Genomic DNA, 10,305 nt, shown 5'->3' with positions numbered 1-10,305 from the left:
AGAAAATCAAGCCCAGCCAATAGGAAATTCCGATTTTTTAGAGAAAATAAAAGAGATCCAACGGCCCACATTTGATCTCACTAAAACTGCGATATCTTGAGATCTACAACTCCGATTGGGCTGAAATTTTGAGGGCAGGTTCGTCTTTTCCTCCTCTACAATCTGGACGGTTGGATCTTTAAATAGAGGTCAGAAAAAAAAGGCGAAATTCACTTTTGGAGGCTCTCCCCAAGCAATTGGCCAGGAAGGACACAGGAGGCATTCAGGAAGTCGTCAGATCTGGATCTCTTTATCAAATTTGTAAGTTTCTGAATTGTATTTGATCATCTTCTAGAACGATTCGAAAACGCCTTGGCATGGGCGAAATGTACATGCCCTAGATTCATGTTTTGAATGCATCAGCACTTCTTTTTGATTTGGATTCGAGATCTGACTTTTGATCATTAATTCTTAATCATTTTAGGACATTTCTGCTTCATTACATTTTTAATTTAGGGTCGAAATTGGGGCTTTCCCCAATTTCTTCACTTTCTCTCTCTAGGTTAATTTGATTTGTTTCTCTCTCTAGATTTCGGTTTTTATTGTTTAGGAATTTAATTTAATATATAAAAAACCCAAAAATAAAATTTGAACCGAAAATTCATCCATTTTGAACTCCAATTCAAAAATCACTTTCTTGATTATTAAATTTCCAATTTTAATTCTGAAAATTATTATAAATTTTATTAAATTGGGAAATTAATAATTTATATAAAAAAATTTTATGAGCTTAAAATAATAATAATATTCTTATCTGGAATTATCTGACCGAAATCAAAATTAAGTTTTACTTAATTTTGATTATTTTAAGAATATTATTTAATATTAATTGAATTAAATATTGCAAAATTCAAAATTACTTGACTTGATTCATAAAAATTGTTTGAAAATTCTTAATTGTTGCGTCCTTGCGGATCGACGCCTTGCTTGCTCTATATTCTTATTTAGTAATTAAGGGAATTCTAAATTTATTGCATAAGTCTAAAAAGCGCAACGACCACGTAATTTTACGTGATTTTTCGGCTTATCAATTGGCGCCGTTGCCGGGGACGCACGGTTTGAATTTTTAAATTATTCTGTGTGGATTCATTACTCTTTATTTTTTATATTAAGTCTTGGATTGAGCTGAATTTTGCAATTATTTTGTGAATTTTGATGAAATAGTGAAATTGAAAAAAAAAATTCATCATTGCATAATTAATTTTTCTTGTTCATCAAAACTGATTATTTTTTATATTGATGTGTTTAACATTGCATGTTCGGTAGGAGATCTTTAAAACCTCATCTCGTGAATCTTGAAACAGTTAGTAGAACTCCTAGTTTTGATTGTATTTTTGAAAGCTCCGAAGGTGAAAATCAGCATTTTTGTGACTTAATGGAGAATAATCAAAATTTTGGGGTTGAACAGGGTGTTAGAAGAATGAGGTTGAGAGAATTTTCTGACCCTATAGAGAGTGAAACCTACACTAAATATCTGCTCCTTTACCAGAAAATGTTAATTTTAGAATTGACCCGAATATGATTAATCAATTGCCTACATTTTATGGAAGATTTAATGAGGAGCCTTATGAGTTTTTGGAAGAGTATAACCAGATTTGTTCTGCTTATAGTTATGCAGGTGTTCCTCAGGAAATTCTCAAACTAAGGTTATTTCAGTTTGCTTTGAAAGATAGGGCAAAAGATTGGTTTAAAGGGGTAGGTCAAGAATTTCAATCTTGGAGTGAAATGCAAGCTTGCTTTTTAAAGAGATTCTTTTCTTATGGAAAGACATCTTCAATTAAGAAACATATAAGAGATTTTTGTCAAGGAACTGACACTCTAGGAGAAGCATGGGAGAGATTCATGTCACTCACTAGGAAGTGCCCACATCATGGCATACCATCTCATGAATTGGTTGAAATTTTTTATGGTGGATTGAATGATCAGGAAAGGCATCTAGTGAATATATCTAGTGGAGGAATGTTCCTTGATACCCATGCAGATGAATCCATGAAATTGATGGAAACATTAGTAGAAGATTGGACATACCGTCAAAGTTTTTCGTACACTAACCGAAGTGCAGGTCCCAAGCGTGGAGGAATCATTGACGTCAAGGCAGTTGAACCGGAGATCGGGATTGATAAGCTAGAAAGAGAAATGAGTAATATTGGTAAAACAGTTAAAGATATGAGCAATGATATTAAATCTTTTTTGCAGGAGTCTAAAGGAAAGGCGAATGCAAACGAGGGCAACAATTCCACTAACAACCCTTGTTGTTTTTGTTCTAGTGAAGAACATTTTGATAAGGCTTGTCCTATGGTTGAACAGGTTAATGCATTTGGGAGACAAGATGCAGGTCAAAACCAATGGAATGCACGACCTAATCAAAATTGGAGCAAAGGAGGAAACAACAATTTCGCCTCAAAGCAATTCGCCCCGCAACCATATCAGCAAAATTTTCAAAATTTTTCTAAGCCCTTTTACTCTCGTCCTAACAACAATAATGACAACACTAACTCTACTTTAATGGATTTTATCAGGGAAATGCAGGAAGAGAGAAAAAGCATGCATGAGGAAAGGAAGATGTTGATGCAAACTTTAGAAGAGCACAAGAAGGAAATTGAGATGCTCAAGCGAGGACAAGGGATTCAAGCACAACAACCTGCTCTCAGGATGAAAGGTAAATCAGAAGAAATCCTTCTAAGAGAAGGACATCCAGGTCAACTCCCTACCCAACCTAATATAAATCCTAGAAATATCATGTTGTGTGTAGATAGAAATTTAGAATCATCATGTTGTGTGTCTTCCAAAATTTTAAATTAATCTTGCATTGGTGAAAATAATAATGTTGCATCATGTCATGATTTTACAAATAATATTTTACATGGCTTTGAAGAAGATATGATTAATGATGAACATGTGAGTGTGATTTCAAAATTACGAAGTGGGAAGGTTTTGTTAGATACTCATAAAAAAAATGTAGGATTGTCGGAGCATCAAGATAAAGAAAATGGAGAGATGGAAAATGATCAACAAGATAAGGGTGGCCAGGATGAGGAAAGGCATCCACGAATGGCAGACCCTAATCCACTTGATTATAGACCACCCATTCCATTTCCTAGTGCTTTAAATATATCCAAGCAAAAACCTGAAAATTCTCATTTGCTTGAAATATTTAAAAATGCAACCATCACTATTCCACTGACTAAGGCAATACAAAATATTCCTTCTTATGCAAAATATGTGAAGGAACTATGTACACCTTCTAGAAAGCAGAAAAGGGTACAACTTTCTGAAAATATCAGTTCAATTTTATTGAATGATATTCCTAGGAAAAGAAGAGATCCGGGTGCTCCTCTCATTAAATGTGAACTAGGAGGCATGGTTTTTAGTAAATCACTTCTTGATTCAGGAGCTAGTGTAAACATAATGCCTAAAGCTTTGTATGATAAATTTAAATTTGGTGAGCTTGAACCTATTTTTCTTGAATTACAATTAGCCGATGGTTCAATTAGGCAACCTTATGGAAAATTAGAAGATGTCATAGTGTAATATCTAGAGAGAAGTACATCTTTCTACTCATTTCATTAGCTCTATCCAAACCATGAGGACGGCACTCATATTCCTCACAAGGTGGAATCCGAATTGTCCAAGAGAGTTTCGTTTATGCATGTTATTGATAATTCTAACACTTCATGCAGATGAATAAGGATGAATGGATGAAGAAATCATCTAAAGAATTCATGATACATTGCTAAGGGACTAGCAATGATTTAAGTGGGGGGGTATGATAACATGCAAATTAATATACTTAATTACTGAATTATACATTCTATGTATGTGTTTTAATGGTCATATTTGCATGTTATCATGATAAAATACATTGAAATCAGTTAACATGTCGTTTTTCTATTATTTCATATTTTTTAATCATTTTTTACATGGAATTTGACATTGTTTCAGTGAATAAATATTTTTACATGATTTTATTTGCTTGTTTTAAGGTCAGTAAATCATCTCCTGATTTTTCTGAATTTTTCCCATATTTTTATGAAGTTTTCTGAATTTTTCCCATCTCCTCGACCCCTTGCTTGCTCTATATTCTTATTTAGTAATTAAGGGAATTATAAATTTATTGCATAAGTCTAAAAAGCGCAACGACCACGTAATTTTACGTGATTTTTTGGCTTATCAGAGGGCCCTTCCCGTGACGATGAAAAAGGGGGCACAAGATGCATCGCGGTGCGACCAAAAACGGGACGAGGAATATAGAAAACACGAGATCCAACTAGGAAAACGACGAAAATCAAAAGGGGATAATTGAGCACCTCTTCACCCGCCTTTCGATGACGGTGGCCGGTGGCGCGGATGATGTTGTCGGTGATCCTTGATGGCGTGTGCCATCAGGTTGATGGTAAAAAAATTAGAGGTGATTGTAGGTTGACAAGAGTGGGGATAATGGTAAATATGGATCAAGATAGAGTAAGACATGTTGAAACGATTTATATGTGGTACAAGAGGAAGAAGAGAAGATGATGAAATTAAGGAATTTGGGTTTTGTTATTTGGTTAAAGAGGATGAGATCAAGATCTAAGTTGGAAGTGGTAGGATGAGATGATAAAGGGTGGTGATGAGAATGAGATGGTGATGATGAGAATATAGATCTAAGTAAAAGGATGTGATGGAGATAAACCAGTGTAATGCGAGAGACTAACCTTAGATCCGTATGTTCCGCTAGGATCACAGTAATTTTCCGATGCAGATCAGTCTCTCCACTTCTCTCGGTCTTCTCAAATCACCCAAAACTCTAAAAAACCTCACTTTCTTTTAATTTGCCTCTCTAAAAGAAAGTGATTTCAACATAGTGATCTTGTTTTCTTTGTAATTTTTTAAGTTAACAGCCCGTTGGCCTAGCCCATGATTAATGTCATCATTTATCGGCCCAGCCCGCAGGAACATAAAAATAACATAATAGATCTTCCATATCATGTTTTCCTTATAATCAGTTAGATATATGGCCCATCTCAAATAAATCACTAACAATATTGGTATATAACTTTAATGAAGGATCATAATGTAAGTAAAATAAGCACAACAGGTGGCTTGGGTGCTGCTGCACCTAGTTGCATCCATCAGTGGCTGGAACCATCTCTTTTTATTTTCCTATTCTTCTTATCCTCTATCTCCTTTTTTATTCATATATTTCCATTCATCCCTCAAAATTGGAGAATCACTGCTATAGAAAAGACTTGAACCCATTAAAATTGATAATGTTAAAACACTCTTTAAAAAAAAATAATTTCACAATAAAATATATAAATATTACATTAATAACATTGTTTCAACCAAATGGTCCATTAAAGGCATGAAATAACAATTCATACCAAAAGAAAGATAATATCAGTAAAATGATGCCCAATGGCCTTAAGATGTATGTGGGATTCAAACAAGTCATAGCTTGGATGTAGTAAGAAGCTTACAGAGATGATTGAGTGGTCAAGATGGGATTATCCACACTCAGTATAAGAAGAGATTTACTCAAGGAAGACATTGCAGAAAAGTCCCTGTCCAGGGTAGTGAGGATATTGGAGAAGGCGTTCTCCAATGATCCCCATTATGCATCAATACTAATCGAAAGATAGATTAGGGTTTGATGATAAACCATGCCCTAAGTCGTTCGAGGGCCTCACGGATGATGGATTCTACATCTATGGTAACCAATGACAGTAAAGGTTCCATGAGGGAGTTCAACACTATTTGGTGTCTTCTAGAGCACGAGGTGTAGCTTGGCACCCCACGGGCTGGAAACTGAACCTATCTACTGGGTCAAATCGATCCTTATTTAATTAATCTATATGTTGATATAGTTAATTAATAAGGTTGGTCAATGATTGTTATTGGGCCACTAAAGTTATTAACTAGAACAATACATGGGCCTAGAGGGTGACATGCATAAGGTCATAAAGGCATTGGTGGATATATTTTGCTTTTAAAGTTTTTGAGAAAAACTTTATGTGAAATGTAAAGAGGGAAAGGGATCTCATTTCAAGCACCCCGGCCAGCCAGATTTGAGAGCCCCTCCCTTTCTTCACTCTCTTCTCCACTCATCCAAGAGAGTGTCTTCATGGCAAGAAGATCTTCTATATTTTCAAGAACAGTTGAAGAAGAAAACGTGGAGATTCAAGCACCGAGAGATCGCACGGATACTTCCAGAGGCCAGATGCATGAATGGCTTCAGAACAATCTCAGAGTAGTAAAGTCAAGGGCAAAATGAGTTCCCCAAAGGTACATTCAACGTTTGATTTTAAAGATTGATTATGAATCAATCAACACACTTCCACATCCATGGAATCGTGTTTTCCATGGATGAACCAAAGCATAAAACCCAACACAAATATTCCAATTTCTTTAAAATGGCAAGAAATAACAAATTCTGGAATTCGGTGTATACATAAAAACTTAAGTATGGTACTTGGTTGATGATGGGGGGACCATCTCGCCAACGACACCAAGGGACACCAGCAACCTCTTCGAGCTGCCCGAGCGGACGTCGGCAACCAACTCTTCAAGTACACAGCCTCACAACGGGTCATGAGCATTTATCTTATTTTTTTCATGTATATTATTTTTATTTTGAACTGTGGATGGGCCTTCTTGTGTGGTCCTCTTTTATCATGCTTTGTTGTTTTTCTTTGATGTTCATCTAAGGGGAGACCTGTCGTCATGAGACGGTTTCTCCCCATTCGACCCAGTTGGGCATTCCCCTCTACACTATATAAACGGAGGGATGCCCAAGGAAGCGTTTTGGAGTTGATTGAAGTTTGAAGATCATTTTCAATTAGCTCTTGTCTCCTCCCATTGGGAGTTTTTCTTTATCGTTTCATAGAGTAGATCGTGGATTCGCTCGACACATCACCCTGCCCACGACGAAGCATCTGTGATGTCGAACGTCATCAACGGCGTTATCTGATGGGTAATTCACTAATTAGAATGTAACTACGTGATGCAATGAAACCCTAGGTGAAGTGTATGTGCAGATCCGACTTGTGGGAATTCGTAGAGTTTCAAGCTATGGGTAGGTGAACAATGATGACGGTGGTCACCTTCCGACCCTCGTCTGAGTGAGATGGCATCTACGGCGCCGAATGAAATAATTTTATAAGACTCACACGTAACGGATAGGCTCAGCCTGTGCCTAGGGAAACACTCAGTTAGTAATTTTCTTCATAAATTCGCTCACCTAAACTAACCCCGAGCACGATGGAGTGCAGCCAAAAATATATTATAGAAAGTAATGGAATTGACGAGCAAAGGGGAACGATGTACCTCGTCGGTGGCGGTGTTTGTCGTCGGAGAATCCGTCGGTGCACGAGCCGGTGTGGATAGTCATGGTGGAGAAATGGTGCCGGAGGGATGAGACAAGGCTCGACTGGAGGCACCGACGTGAATCAGGAGTAGATTGAGGGAGGTAGCAGGCGAAGACAAGGAGGTCAGCGAAAGAGGACGATGCGACTCAGACGAAAACATGACCAAGTAGGTGAGGCACATTCAAAAGGACATATCCCAATCATAGACAAGGCGAGTACTCAAACAGAGGCGACAACAACAGAATGGCACGAAGCGGGGCGTGAGTGTACTATGACAGAGTAACAATTGGCTCGATCAAAAGACACCCACATCCACAGCAGCGGTGTTGAGGTGCGATGGCTTTGTCCGTTTAGGAAGCTTGGATTTCAGAGATAACATTTCGTTCAATGATGTTGGTTGCGGCATCGAGTCACAGTCGTCCGTGGTAGAGAACACTGATAATACCCAAGATGATACAAGTGATTCACAAAGACCAGTTTCTGATCCCCACGTGAAGTTATCGCGGTCAAAGGACTCCTCGAGCATCCGTTCTGTGCACTCAAATACATGTGGGCATTGGTAAAGAATACATTGGGGTGACGTCGGTGGGTCAACTGAACTGGGTGCGTTCATGTGTAGTCATGACATTGCCATGCAACATGAGAAGGGATTCAGTCAACTGTTATGAACCATCAAGGCCAGCATGTTGCAAATCGTCAAATGCCAATAGGGGAAGCAATACGGCGCGTAGTCGAGTGGAGTAGTTCCAATTCAGTTTGACTGAACGTAAGCGCCCCAGACAAGGCAAAGCAGTGCACACTACAGAAGATGACGAGCAAATGGGGGTCGCATCCCGCGTGTGTGGAAAGAGTGCACCGGGAATGCACGGTTCGTGAGAGTAAGAATCGCCAGAAACAATGTCCGGCGTTCATTGACTGAGTGCGTCAGGCGGTGCCCGTCCCATAGAAGAAATAGTCACTGAAAACTAGCGTCTCGTGTGTGTTGACCACTGCTCTGGACGTTCGTGATCGTGCGGTGTATCCCGACGAACACTGGTAGGCATCGACGATGACTAGCGGGGCAGGTCTGTTCAATAGTGGACAACGGAGGCTGTTGACGATAAGTCAAGGGTGGCAGTGATCAAAATCTCCCTCGTGCCTTCTCTTATCCTTTTCCTGCTTCCACTTCCACTTCCACTTCTTCTCTTCTTTCCTCTCTTCTTCTTCCTTCCTCATCTTCTCCTCCTTCCTCTCTTCTTCCCTCATTTCTTCTCACAATGAGATCTGATAACTGAATGATAACTTCCACAATAAATCAGATCTGAACGTGGCATTGCCCCATCATGGCCTTATATAGGGCCATGATGGGCCCGTTACAACATCTAGACAAGGGGCCCAAGAAGGGACCCCTTTTTAAAACACATAAACTAAACAAAGGGGAAATTTTAAACGGTTCGAAAATGAAAAGGACGAATAAAGCATGTCGATATGGACACATCATGACGATTATGCTGAACTCATCCTGATGAACACAAAACATAAATTTGACGAATGAAAATGGAGAGTTAAAACACGAGCAGGTGCGCGGACATGCTTTACTTAGGGTATTTAAACCAGGGGGTCTTCATGGATGCTTTGGTGTGCCGATTGGGCTGGACACAGACCAGCGGTGATGCTGATGATGACGAGGGCCGCTTAAATGATGTATCCTCGCTGGTGTCTGTGCGTGCTTCATCACTGCTGCAGCCACTGCCACCGTCGCCATCCCCAAAGCTGTCGACGCTGACGCTGCTGCATCTGCCACTACTCACGGCCTTTGCACACATCCATGCGTGCCCACACTTGTTTTCCCCTTTTTCCCACATGCGCCCCTTGCCCATGCGCGCTAGTGCATGTCTACGTGCGCCGCACCCCCCACGCACATGACCACCTCTATGCGTGCCTGCGTCTCTGCACACGCCCATGCCTCTCCGTGTGCCCGCACCTTGCTGGCACACAGTCATGTGCGTGCACCCGCCAATGTGTGCCTGCCCGCACACGCTTGCCCGCACGTGCAGTTCGTGTGCACCCCCTAGTGCGCGCTTGACTGTGCGCGCCTGCCGGTGCACGCTTGACTGTGCGTGCTTGCCGACACACGTCAGCCCGCGCCCTATTCCAGCACTCATCTATTGCCGTGCACCTACCTGCATGCATTCCTTTTATGCGAAGTCGAACCTCCTGCCGTCTATGCCTTGATTCCGCGTGAGCTTCCAAATCATCAACACCACGGATGATGGGCCTTGGCCCATTTGGGTTTCATCCTCTCCCCTACAATCGCAGGCAAATTATTTCTTTCAGTACTGTCGATCTATGTTCCTCTACCTGAATATTTGATACATCGTGGTAGGAATAGCCACCACTCAACGAGAGTAAGGATATTGTTTTGCGATACGGCTAGACTTTATCATTAACAATACCCCTCATTGCATAAGTGTCTAGTTGGTCCAAAGGGACATTGAGGAGTCTGAGTTTGACTAGTCAAACTCCACAACTTAATTGATCTTCTGATTATTCAACACTGACTTGTATTGATACATTCAATTTACGTGCGTTATTCGACTATCATTTCGCATATTAATTGTTACTGCCTCTATCCTGTGTTGTAACACGTGCCAAATGATCCCGACATTCTCGTGTTACATCAGGTGACCCTCCCAAATGTATAGTAACTTAACATTCTTCCTTCAATATCAGATGCTATTGCTTTGTTGTGTGACAACAATGGTGTATTAGCACAAGTGAAAGAACCACTATTACATTAAAAGTTGAAGCACATTCTAATGCACTTTTACTTGGTTAGGGAAAGGATCACTTGAGAAGATACTGTGATAACAATGGTTTGGCCAACTGACAGCGTAGTAGACCCATTGATGAATAAGCAACTTAGCTCATGAGTTTTCTG

At 39.9% G+C, this 10,305-nt stretch overlaps 1 pseudogene; it reads right to left on the bottom strand.

The window, feature by feature from the left end:
* Positions 1 to 1,819: 1,819 nt before the first annotated feature.
* Positions 1,820 to 1,916, bottom strand: LOC144710786 (small nucleolar RNA R71; annotated as a pseudogene).
* Between the last annotated feature and the right edge of the window lie 8,389 nt (positions 1,917 to 10,305).

Source organism: Wolffia australiana, chromosome 12 (genome assembly GCF_029677425.1).
Source record: "Wolffia australiana isolate 7733 chromosome 12, ASM2967742v1".
Lineage (NCBI taxonomy): Eukaryota > Viridiplantae > Streptophyta > Magnoliopsida > Alismatales > Araceae > Wolffia > Wolffia australiana.
Note: the sequence above shows the minus strand (reverse complement) of the source record. Positions and strands in the feature narration are given on the sequence as shown.